The sequence below is a fragment of the Urocampus carinirostris genome, chromosome 18, assembly GCF_059441175.1.
Source record: "Urocampus carinirostris isolate Australia breed hairy pipefish chromosome 18, RoL_Ucar_1.0, whole genome shotgun sequence".
Taxonomy (NCBI): Eukaryota; Metazoa; Chordata; class Actinopteri; order Syngnathiformes; family Syngnathidae; genus Urocampus; species Urocampus carinirostris.
Genome location: NC_142366.1, coordinates 5,524,238 through 5,537,711, shown reverse-complemented (window position 1 = coordinate 5,537,711; position 13,474 = coordinate 5,524,238). Strand labels below are relative to the sequence as shown.

General features: G+C 39.4%; 1 long non-coding RNA gene across 1 annotated transcript; it reads left to right on the top strand.

Moving 5' to 3' along the window:
- The first annotated feature begins 9,323 nt into the window (after positions 1-9,323).
- LOC148348182 (uncharacterized) lies at positions 9,324-10,246 on the top strand. The gene is made up of 3 exons (XR_015847518.1): positions 9,324-9,471; positions 9,661-9,790; positions 9,866-10,246. It is a non-coding gene; the product is annotated as an uncharacterized LOC148348182 (long non-coding RNA).
- Positions 10,247-13,474: the final 3,228 nt, after the last annotated feature.

Below are 13,474 nucleotides of genomic sequence, written 5' to 3'. Positions count from 1 at the left end.
GCCGCCACGCGCTACTTAGATTGGAAGCCGCTTTGGGCCAGGCGCTAAATGCACTTGTGTGGACTTACGAGCTTTGTCGAATGAGTGGCGTTTAGCAGGAAGCGGCGCCCGTAATCCCAACAAATTGTTATGAGTGCAAACTGCAACCCGCGCTCATTTGTTTAGCAAGCAGAAACTTATTCGCTACGCCGCAAACACTGCGAACCTCCCCAAAATTCGAAATCAAATTAAAACCCTTCTGTATCACCTACATTTTAAACTGCTATATGTGTACACAAAACAAAGTCTTTTTCATTATTGTTTTTTTCCCATATTTTTATGTTGCCCCTTAGTTGACAATGAATAAACAAAGTTACTCAGTACTTCAGAATTTTATCACAAAAATATTAAAAACTCGTCTAAAATAATACTATTTTATTGAGAATAAAAATGACTATTTTTGCACTGTCATATTTCTGTTCTTCATTTTTTGTATTATTTATTATGATAGAAAAACATAAATGGATAATAAGAACCATGGAGAATCTCCAGGTCATTATTTTCCAAAGAAGAAAAGAGTTCTGTTTTTGCTACGGTTAAAATCATTTCTTTAAATGTGATCTCTAGTTCATCAAAAAAGCTAAGAAAAATAAAAAATGAACAAATAAATTAAAAAAAAAACAAGAAGGATAAATGAACAATCAAGTATACAAATATATTTTCAAAAAATGGCTAAATGAAAATAAATGAATTAATAAATAAATACATAGAAACATTCAAATTGAATTAAAGTAAATTCTAAAAAATAAAAACATTAATTAAGATGGATAAATAAATTAATACAACCAAGCCTACCTGGCGATATCAATTGATTTTTAAATAAAAAAAGACGATCATATATTTGAAAATTCTTGTTTTTTTGTCATGGTCGCCTTGGCGACCGGTCTGCCCCGCCCCCTGGGCACCAGCTAAAGCAGTTCAACTAATTGCGTGTCTGCTATTTAAGGCTGGATTGTGGGTTTTGCGGGTGCTGGCTCATTATATACACAGTGTCCGTTCTGTTATGCCTTGTCCTGTTTAGTTGAGTTGGAAGAAGCCTGTGTTTGCACGTTTTTGTTAAAGCCTGTTTGTTCTGTCTTGTCCCTGAGTTATGGACAACTTTTATTTTGGTAAATAAAAGTTTTGGATCGTCACGCAATTGAGTTCTCCCTTCCTGCCTCCGTTCTGGTCCGGTCACCCCTTCCAACTCGTGACAGAATGAGCCAGCCAACATTTGAACTCAGCGAACGATCCCAGCGCGATTTGGGGAGAGCTGGAGGACGCCGTTTGGCAAGCACCCATTGAGGTAACCTTCCCTGCCCGTTTGAACCACGGCCCCGCCCGTCGTGGCCAATGCTGTGCCTGGAATGGGGTCCCGGGAGGATTTGACGCCCGACAGTCCGACTCCCCTGCCTGTCCTGTTCGACTCCCCTGCCTGTCCTGTTCGACTCCCTGCCTGTCCTGTTCGACTCCGCCTGTCCTGTCCGTTCGACTCTCCGGCCCGCCTGTTTGACTCTCCGGCCCGCCTGTTCGACTCCGACTCCGCTGCCTGTTCGACTCCGACTCCGCTGCCTGCCAGTCCGACTCCGCTGCCTGCCAGTCCGACTCTGCCGCCTGCCAGTCCGACTCCGCCTGTCCTGTTTTCGCCTGTCCAGTTTGCCCGCCGGACCCCCCCCTGCCGAGCGCCGATTCCTATCCGCCCGACGCAGATGGCGCCTGCCTCTCCCCGTTCCTGCGTGTTCGGAGGAGGGAGCGGGGTTGCCCCAATCGTGAGCGTCTAACCATTCCGGGGCGCGAGGTAGTAATTTTTTATTTTTTGGGACCTCGGGAGCTGTCCCTTAAAGGGGGGGCTCTGTCATGGTCGCGTTGGCGACCAGTCTGCCCCGCCTCCTGGGCACCAGCTGAAGCAGTTCAACTAATTGCGTGTCTGCTATTTAAGGCTGGATTGTGGGTTTTGCGGGTGCTGGCTCATTATATACACATTGTCCGTTCTGTTATGCCTTGTCCTGTTTAGTTGAGTTGGAAGAAGCCTGTGTTTGCACGTTTTTGTTAAAGCCTGTTTGTTCTGTCTTGTCCCTGAGTTATGGACAACTTTTATTTTGGTAAATAAAAGTTTTGGATCGTCACGCAATTGAATTCTCCCTTCCTGCCTCCGTTCTGGTCCGGTCACCCCTTCCAACTCGTGACAGTTTTTAACTGTTTATTTACTTGTTTGTTTTTTTCATAACTATTTATTTAGCCGGTAAAAACAAGAATAACTGATCTAAGTCCATATAGGGTTTGTTTCCTACTAGTGGTGCAAAAAACACAAAACAACACATTGATTTGAATAAAAACTATCATACCAATATTTATTTTTATAAATGTTCATAGGTCGAGACATTGTTATTTCTTTTACATAGCGGAATCCATTTACGTGGTAGTCGCCACCATGTTTGTCTGGCATCTTGCTGCTAGACTGTGCTCATCAGGACAGCTTTACATTTGCATTAGACAATACAGTGCCAGAAAGCGGTCAAATATTATACAATTGCCCTTTAAAATTTTCTCTAAAAGCTAAATAATTGGAAAGGACAGAAGTTCTCCTTAAGGCCAGAGATGCAAATCACTAGGAAACTAAAAACAATGACGTACTTGATTGTAAACAGAAGAATCTGATATGTGGTTTGCATCAAATCAAATCTTACAAAAGCTCTCGTGTGAGTTCAACTCGGATCCTCTTTTTGCAATTTTGTTTGTCTTCCTTTGATAAATTAACAAGCATCTGTCTTTTGATCTTTTCTTTTGTCGTTTGTGGGCACTATTGATGTCCCGAAACCCGATTTGACGCCAATATTTGTAGCCGTAAAATTCATAACAATTTAGCAACAACACTTTGTCCACAATGTGCTGCTTAAACCTTTAACCTATGAACTTCAGAGGCCCCTATTTAGTGTACCTGAATATTTGCGAGATTATCATCTTGGTGTTCCTGACGACTATATCAGTCAAAGCTGCTCAAATGTTATTTGAAACCAGTTGTATTCTGAGAGAACACACTTGCACTATGTATGCTGGCTAAATTGCGCTCAGTTCTTGTTGTTCCGTCTCAATCAACACCTCAATTAGCATGTTTATATTTGGACTAGAACTGATGGAGCCTTGCGAGTTTTTTTTGACAACATTCATAAACACACACCCAACACACACACACACACACACACACGTAAAACCAAGCTACTAGCCTAGCTAAGCTAATGAGCTCATAAGTACTGCTGAACAGATCAATCGTTTTTGTGTACACACCCAAATGCATTGATGCAAAATCAAACTAGGGTCCTGGCTTAGCTAAGCTAATAAGGTGACACTACTGAACAGTTCAAATTTCAACATATGGTAAACACTCATCTACATAGGTACAAGAGAAAGCTAATTAGCTTAGATAAGCTAATACTTAACATGGAAGCCAGGCTTAGTGCAACTGCCAAGCTAAAAATGCTAAAAAGTTCATACACAAGCCCAAACTTAATAAAAAGAAAGCTGAGAAGCTATAATGCTAAATACACACACACACACACACACACACACACAGGAAGCAGATTTAAAGCCAGGCTTAGCCAAGGTAGCACGCTACTAATGCTACAAAGTTCATCGCAGCAACTGTGTAAATAAAATATGATGTAAATAACAAAATAATAGCCAGCAAAGCTAGCAAGTTAAGAACACTAAAAAGTTTATGGTCGCGACTATGTAAATGGAAACACAAACTGATGTAAAACCAAACTAACTACTAAGCTAATAAGCTCGTACTGCTGAATAGATAAATTGTCGGAATTGTGTAGACACTCACATGCAAAACCCAGCAACTGGCTTAGCTGAGCTAATAAGCTAACACTGCTGAACAGGTCAATTGTCGAGATGTGGTGAATATTCACGGACATAAATGCAAAAGCAAGCTAATAGCTTAGCTAGGTCAATAAGCTAACACTGCTAAAAAACTCAGAAAAGCAGCAGATTTAAAGCCAGGCTTAGCCAAGCTTTCAAGCTAATAATGCTAGAAACGTCATCATAGCAATTGTATAAAAACAACCTAATAAATATGCAAATACAAAAAAAGTTCATCTTGGCGACTGTGTAAACACAAACACAGACTGTTGTTAATCCAAACAAACAGCTAAGCCAAAAAGTAAGTACTGCTGAACAGATCAATCGTTGCAATTGTGTAAACACCCAAACACATCGGTGCAAAACCAGGCCACTGGCGTGGATAAGCTAATAAGTTAACGCTGCTGAACCGCTCAATTGTCGACATAGGGTAAACACCCATCCACAAAGATACAAGAGAAAGCTAATAGCTTAGCTTGGCCAATAAGCTAATAATGCTAAAAAGTTCCATTAAGTAAGAAAAACCAAACACTAGCAGCAGATTTAAAGCCAGGCTTAGCCAAGCTATCAGGCTAATAATGCTAGAAACTTCATCATAGCAATAGTGTAAACAGAAAATGATGTAAAAAAATAAAACAGGCAAAAGTAAGCTAGGAGCTCATTTAGGCCAATAGATTATTAATGCTAAAAAGCGGATACTTCCATTAGGTAAGGAACATCTAACACTTAAGCCAGTCTTAGCCCAGCTAGCAAGCTAGAAATGCTAGAAGGTTCATAGTAACGACTAATACTAACTGATGTAAAACCAGGCTAACAGCTCACCGAAGCTTGCAAGCTAATAATGCTAAAAAAAGTTTCTCGTTCCAAGTGTGTAAACACTCACATATTTAAATTAAACGCAAGCTAATAGTTAAATCAATAAGCTAATAATTCTAAAAAGCTAATTGTTGCAAACACGAACTGATTAAAACCACATCAATAGTTTAGCCACGCTAATAAGCCAATAATGCTAAAACGTAAGGAAAGAAATCACACAAACAGCATATGTACAGCCTGGCTCAGCTAAGCTAATTAGCTAATTATGCTTACCAGCTCATCCCGCATCTGAGTAAACACACAGATATGCTGATCTCAAACCAAGCTAACAGTTTATCGTAGCAAATGTGTTAACACACAAACCAAGATATGAGTTTAGTTAAGCTGTCAAGCTCATGATGCCAAAAATGTTTTATAAATATTGTGTAAACAAACTCATACACTAAATGAGGTAAAATCTACATAGCTTAAAGAGTTAGCTAATACAGTATGTGCACTTTATGTTATTTAAATTGCAAAAATTTAAGTTTTAATTCCCTTTTCCAAAATGGAAAAAATGTTAAATCTTCTTTTGAGATTTTCATGTTTTATCCTGATTCTATTTGCAATTTCTGTGGATAAAATCATGATTAGAATAGTTTTTACAGGGTTTTATTTACGAATAAAAAGCCCACATCAGCCTGAATAGAATGTTTCTCACCCTGATATCGCTTTGCTGCCACCCTCCAAGAGGGTCCCTGGGCTAATAAGCTAATAATGCTGAAAATGTTTATCGTAGCATCAAAGAAAAAGGTAAAACCTAGATAATAGTTTAGTTAAGCTGTTATGCTAATGATGCCCAAAAGTTCATCATAAATACTGTGTAAACTTACTCACACACAAAATAAGATAAACGCTAAGTAGCAAATAGCTTAGCTAAAGATACATACGTGCACTTAGTTACATTATTTAAATTGCACAAATTTAAGTTTGATTCTCCTTTTTACCATGACAAAAAATGTTGAATCCTTGCCAATTCTGTAGCCAAAATAATGATTATAATAGTTTTTTTTTTTATATTTTTCTTGTCTAACAAATACTCTCACCCTTTTATCGACGCGTTTAAAAATTAACTACAAGTAATCAGACCTACTCACCGGTCAACGATTAACCACTGGAATGTACAAAGTTATCAAGTAGTCAAAAAATAAAAAGTGAACTTGTGTCTAGTGATTAGCAACTATAATTTAAAAAATTGAGAGTACGATGTTGAAATATTGGATTTTTGATAAAAAAAGGGCGAGGTCGGGTGTCAGAAAAATGATTGATTGGATGAGAAAGGTGCCATTACCGCATGACTTCCTCTTACAGATTATCATTTATAGATAAAAAAAAGGACGTTTCACTTTTGGTCACAAATCACTCATCAATTGCCTGATTAGCTTTCGCAACATTTTTATGATGAGTCATTTTCAAATGTTATCTTGTTTGAAAAAGATAGAAGTCATAAACTGCAGGTGTTGGGGTCGATTGAACACTAGTGGGTGCTCTACACCCCTCTAGGATGGTCCCCAGGTCGCTTCTGTTCCCGGTTATGAGGTCCCTTGGCTGCCTGTATCCACAGTTTCTGTGGCTTGTCAATTAAGCGCAGTTGGCGCTCTCCAGCCACTCCCCCCACACTCTTTGGTCTGTGGTTGTCAGGTGGACCCGCCATTGCACCCGAATGACAAACAGCAACCCAAAATCAAGTGAAACCAAAACGACTTCAAATATCGCATATACTTGTACAAAAGCCTCATCGCATATCCCCTAAAACTACCTAAAAATAGCCACATACTAAAAGTAGTCTGTACCCAAAATATTAAAGCCCCACTATGTAATATTTACCACTAGATGCCACTGGCGTCTAATGCGAATGAAAACAAGTGCAATAGAGCACAGAGTAGCAACAAGATGCCAGACAAATATGGCAGGGACATCTAGGTAGGGATTCCACTCTGTTAAAGAAATACAAATTTCTCAACCTATGAATATTTAGGAAAATTATCATTGGTATGATAGTTCATGTATTTTTGCCTCGCATTCAAAATCAATGTTTTTTTTACTGAATGAAAGTATTTTGTGTCACGAGCACCACATATTTCACACTGTATCTTTAAAATAATTACTTGTGTAGGTAATTAAGATCAATATACTGGTTATAATATATAGAAATATGACATGTTTAAACCATTTACCGTATCTTCAAGCAGAGTTTCAGTGGCAGACACTTTTACATACTCATATTTTAGTATTTCGCAATTATTCCCTTCTTGGACTCCATCGTTGTTGTCACTGTTTTCACTAATTTTCTTTCTTTGGGCAGAAAAGGGAAATAAAACAAACAAAATCCCAATAAAATGAGATGTGGTCCCTCTTAAACACAATTGGGATGCCGCTGATTGGCTGAACTGGAAGAAGAAATCGAACCGGGCATTATCACCATTTACTATGTAATTGACCCTTCTCTTTGTTTTCTTCTTCTTAGCATTATGTTGCCAGGGAAAAGGCCTACAACCCATTAGGGTAGTCCCTCAGCCGCTTGTATCCCCAGTTTCTGTGGCTTGCTAATTGGGTGCCGGTGGGGTCTTTACAGCCACTCTCCCCAATTGGCACACTCTAGGAAGGGAAAGGGCGTGCTTGATCCTGACAGTTTACTTTGACGGCTGAATTTAGTTTGGGGGCATTTCCTGTTTTCTGATTCAAGGACGCCGGAAAAGGTTTTCGGACGAGAATTTGGCATTATCGCTGCAAATAAAAAAACTCATGTAGTGAGAGAGGGGAGGGGGTGATCTTTTTGCAGGATGGCGGCACGCAATGCAGAGTGCTGACAGATTTCGGTGCTGATGCGGGTGGTGATGTAAGGCCTTATATAATCTGAACTAAAAAAAAAAGGAAAAATTGTAGAGAGAACTCAGGCAAATCTGCATTTTAGATTTCACTCGCTTTTAATTATAATAAAGGCAAGCAATAAAAAATGGGAAGTCTTTCAAATAATCTTCTTTCCATGTAGTTTTTTTTCCATATGTGTCTTATTTTGTTAATTTTAGGGAAACCATTGTTCTCTTTTTTATGTTTTTTAATTACTTAATTTTTTACATGTTATTATTATTAATGTAGCAGAATAGAGAATAAATACTTAAATTAAGAAGGGAAATAACTGAAATTAAGTGGAGAATTACATTTATTTCATTTTGAATGAACAAGATCATTTCATCAATAGATTTTTTTTCTCTCTTTTTTAACAGAGATGAAAAATATAGTCAAAAAAAATATCATTTTGGGAGGAAAATGATCTTATGTGGAATTTTTATATTTTGCTTCTCATTTTGTAAAATATTTTAAAAACTTTTTTTCAGTATTTTTTCTTAACTTTTACATGAAGTAGTAAAAATAATATTTAAAAAAAAGAAACCCTACATTATACGACATAACATGTAAGCGTGATAGTGTAGTGTGTATCTATTTTTATTTTAGGAATTTCTTTTTAACCTTTTTGTTTCACTACAAATATGTTTCTAACATTCAGTAGTAAAATGCATTTACATAATAAAAAAGACTAGATACTGTCATGATTACTGATGTGACTCAGCTGTGCCCGCTCCTTTGTCGCCAACTGCCTCGGACTCTGATTGGCTCCCAATCAGTACTTGTACCCACTCCTGTCTGTCCCCTTTTGTCAGTCCGTCTGTGAACTTAAGTTAACACTAGGCAAGCCTTTTCGACCCTGACTCGCACTTGTCCCGTTTTTTGCACCTGTCGGTCCCCCGGCTTCGACACGTTTTTGATCCTGACCACGTCTACTCTCCCGTCCCGGCTTTTGACTTCTTTTTGTCCCCGACCACGTCTTCTCTCTTTTTCTGGCTTACGACTCGCTTCCAACCCCGACCACGTTTTTGCTCTCCGGTACCGGCTACTGACCCGTTTTACATCCCCGACAACGCCATCGCTCGCCACGGAAGATCCACTTCCACTTCCCGCGTCCAGCAATCACCGGATCGTGGGCAACGCAATTGGGTCCTGTTTTCGTTCTGGTCCTGACAGATACACTAAACACATTTGCTATTTTCTTTTAAAAAAATATTTTTAGGATTTGTTTTTCTATTTGACTGAATGTAATTGTTAACATAAAATAAGAGCACTGATATTAAAAAAAAAACCTGACATAGCAAATAATTGTGGAAACTATTATTCTATTTATTTTTTAATTGAAGAATTACTCACTTTTATTTAATTTTCTTTTTTTTTCTAAAATATTTGTAGTTATTATTTCTATATTTTTTACATTGTAAAATATACATATTATTCTATATGGAGTAAATTTTCTTTATCACTTGTTATGTTATTCAACTAAAACTAACTCTTAAAATAACTGATAAAATAAGAAAATTATTGTGTGAAATGAGAAAATATTTCCCCCAATGGAACAAGACTGTTTTACTAAGAAATATGTTTACAGTATTCCAAAAGAATACAAAAATTTGGGCAGTTGGTGACTATCTTTTGAAAAATGAAGAGAACATACTCCGTCCTGCCACATGACTCCACCCATTCAAATTAAAATCTTTTATTTCTTTTAATATTCAAGGCCTTTATTTCATTCGATTACTCGCTTTGACGTGATTCTCATGTAACAAGAGACGATAAGTTCACTTCCCCGATGGAGGTCAGGAAATTCCTAAATTCCTCCTTTGCAAACATCCACGACAAGGACAAGATGGCGTCGTCGATTGTCCAGGCCAGCCAAAATAAAATGTGAGTGATGGAGAGATAATCTCTTTGTCGCCCCTGACGACGGATGGAAGATAGTGTCAAAATTATCTTCACCCTTTACGTTTTTTGCAAGGAACATTTTTTTTGCGTATTTGGGCGCTTACGGCTAACGTCCAAATACTTATATACTTGCAATACAAATGTATTGAGTATCAACACTATCTTTTACAGGCAGTCGGGTATGCTACTCTAGATGTGTGAAGGCCCAAAAAAATGACTCAGCAGTTTTTCCAGAAAGACATTCCCCTCATCTCGGCTAGAATAATATGAGATATCAAAACCATATTTTACAGGCAATCAGGTAGGTTGCCCTGAATGCGAAAACTGCCCAAAAGATTAACCACATTTGGTTTAGCTGACTCTGCTATTTTTCCAGAAAGACATTCCATTCTCCCAGGTCAGAATGACATTGGATATCAACCGCATCTTTTAAGGACATCAGGTAGATTACCCCAGATGTATAAACTGCCCAAAAGGTGACACAGCACTTTTGGTTTTGCTGACTCGACGGCTTTCCAAGAAGGTAACCGACGCTGACCCTCTCACAATAGCGGGTTAACTGAAGTTTTAAAAAGTAAAATAATTATTACATTGATTTGCCCCCAATATACTTTACATGTCATGTCCTGCACGGTTGTCATGGCGCCCAGCTGGCCCCGCCCCTTGACACCGGCTGAGACGCATTGAACTGATTGCTTGTAGAGTACTTAAACGCTCCTTTTGGGACTGCCTGTTGCCAGACCATTGCTTTACCTTGTTGAAGACCTGTTCATGCCTGTTTGATCTGAGTAATACCTAGAAACTAATTTTACAATAAGTTCCCTTGCTGCAACTCATGCCTCAGGTACCTTCAGTTACAAAAATGAACCTGCAGCGTTTGAGGAACCAAATATTTGTTTAGAGCAAATCTTTCAAAGGTGCACTTTGACTGTAAAAAACGCAGAATTTTATTCCATTCTTTTAAGATTGGGATTTGATTATGGGTCTGTTTTCCGACAGTTGGACAACGTGCGCTTTGGTGATGAATTTAAAGAGGCTGTAACGGCAGTTCGAACCCCAAAAGAACTCTTGAACCATCTTCACGACTACTTCATCCATCCTGTCCTGTTGGACTATTTCTTGCAAATGACTGCTGTCATAGCCACGAGGCAACTGTCACCTAAGCAAGGATTTCCCTCTGCAATAGGCAGCGTCGTTATTGCGGGACCACCACAAGAGGAGATGTTTATTTACATGCGTGCAACTGAAGAGAAGCCAGACTTTTTAAAATTGTGTGGTTGCTTTGCTACCAAGGACGGTTTGGTACTGGTGGAACTTCGGGAGGTATGCATAACATTTTTAGGTAGTTCTTCTTTGGAATCTGTGTTTTTCCACAATGAAATCATTCCCATCACTAACAAGATCAATTGCGACAAACAGATTAAGGTGTTAATGTTTGCGGATAACCTGGGCATAGCTGAAGCTCTCAGACCATACTTGCACCCGCTTTCATCTTTGGTAGAGGACAGAAAGCACTGGTCACCAGACATTTTCAGCAGCAACTTGAGAGATGTTCTCTTCATTTGGGCTGCAGAAGATCTTAGTCACTTATCAAACGAAAGAACACTTGATTGCTTGGTGGATTGTTGCGAGTCATTCCGCCAGGTTGTTTTAGCTTTGAAGCAGAGCCAACATCCCTACACTGTACGTGTTATAACTTACAGGTCTTCAGAGATTACTGTTGACTGTGTGAGTTCTGGTTTTGTGCTCTCGGGTATAATGAGGGCTTGTGCAGCTGAGATACCAGGTATCTCCTTTCAGCTCATCGACCTGATGTCTTTAACCAAAACAGACATTGAATCTTTAGTTGGTGTTATTAATTCTTGCAAACAACCCGAAATCATTGTTGGGCAAGGACGGGTTTTGACAACACGGATAACACATACACACTTAACAGACAGGGTATCATTTGAGGAGGAAGTACAATCAGTGAGAGATTTTGTTTTGATTACTAGTCATCCCTACAGAATGGAAAATTTGCATGCTATTTCCAGTGAAATATTTCCCTGCGCAGTTCCGGGTGAATCAGTTAAGGTTCAACTAACAAATATTTGTGTCCATTCCTCAGATTACTTCCCTGTGTCACTTTCACACCTGAATTTTGGAAAAACCTTTTATTGGAACAATCATACTGCACACTTTCACACACTGCTAGCTCTTGACTTTAGTGGCATTGTGACTGCTGTCGGAAAAGAAGTTTGTCACCTACGAGTGGGCGACCACATCACTGCATGTTACCCATCTACAACAGCTTCTACTGTCGTTATTCCGGCTTCTGTGTGCCATGGCACCAGAACATTTATGTTCCTAGAAGAATGTCCCTGCATGTCCTACTTCATCCTGGCATGGACGATCCTTGAACGCACTCTTCCTCCTATGAAGCCACAACAACGGAAGATTTAGCTTCTGTTTTGGTGAAAATACTAGCATTGACGGCAAGTAAGTCAGGCTGGCATGTGTCATGTTTGCCTTGTTTGTCAAATCAAGATCCAAATAAAGATGCATATAAAGCCCTAATCTTCCTTCCCCCGTATGACAACTGTAGGCAAGATTTGAGTGAAAATGATATAAATGAACAACATGTTGTGTTTGTTTGTGGAACGGAACAGACGCACCCGTGTTGGACTAACAGGTTTGTGCGCAAAAGCCACCTCATACAGGTTCTGCTTATGACTTGTGTTCTTCAAAGGTTTAACCTCAAAGCGCAAGGCAGGTACATCTCAAAGTGGCTCACGACTCTTGGATTTGATCGAAAGTTTTTGCCTGTTAAAAAGGAAATCTTTCCGATATCAAACACAAAAGAAGTTCATCCTAATGAATCTTATTTTAACTCCAAGGCTGTGAGACAAATAGTTTTAGATAAAAAACACCCAATTCCCAATTGTCACAAATTAGCAAACCAAGACAACTCTTTAAAAAACATAGTACTTACATCGTAACTGGTGGACTCACAGGTTTGGGTTTTGAGACTGTCAAATTCATTGCCACCAATGGAGGGGGTTGTATTGTGACACTGTCTCGAGGCGTGCCGACTCCTGAAACGCGATCAGAACTGGATTACATCCGTAAGAGGTTTGGTGTCACAATCTTGGTCTTTCAGTGTGATGTTTCTGTTCTTCAGCAAGTGATGGAAGCCATCTCAAAGACCGAACAGGGATTGACTGATTACCCCATCAAAGGAGTTTTTCACAGTGCCGCTGTGCTTCATGATGCCCCCTTAGAAATGCTCAATGCGACCCTTATACAGAAGGTTTTGCAACCCAAAGTGAGCGGTGCCCTAAACCTTCACAATGCTCTGCTTCACAAGAAGCTCGATTTCTTTGTATGCTATTCTTCCATCTCATCGCTTTTGGGCAATGAAGCGCAGTCCAACTACGCGGCAGCCAACTCATTCCTTGACAACTTTTGCTTTTATCGGAGAAACCTCGGTCTGGCTGGACAATCCATCAACTGGGGTCCTTTAAACCTTGGCCTCCTTTTCAAAGAAAAACACATTCAGAAGCACCTGGAGAACAAAGGGTTGATGGTCATGGACGTGGCGGAGGTGCACGAAGCTTTTGCCAAGGTTCTCTTCGGCAACAAACCTCAGCAGATCGTTCGCAAGTTCAACTTTAAAAACAAATCCGTTAGGGAACGTCTATCACTCTTTATGGAGGCAAAACAGAAGGACAGCGGGGTCGCTGAGCCACCAGTTCCAAAGTCTTCTTTTCCTCACGAAATTGTGAGAAAGATCATTTGTGACATTAGCAATTTCAGGGAGGATGAGTTCGATGGAACGGCCACACTGCTTGCACTGGGCGTCGACTCCATGTTGGCTTTGACCCTTCAGAATAAAATATTTCAAGAAACTGGTGTGAATATACCCATGGTGAGGATAATTGACCCAAACATGACCATTTCCATTTTGGAAAGTTTTGTGACCAACTATAATCAAAATTCTTGAAGA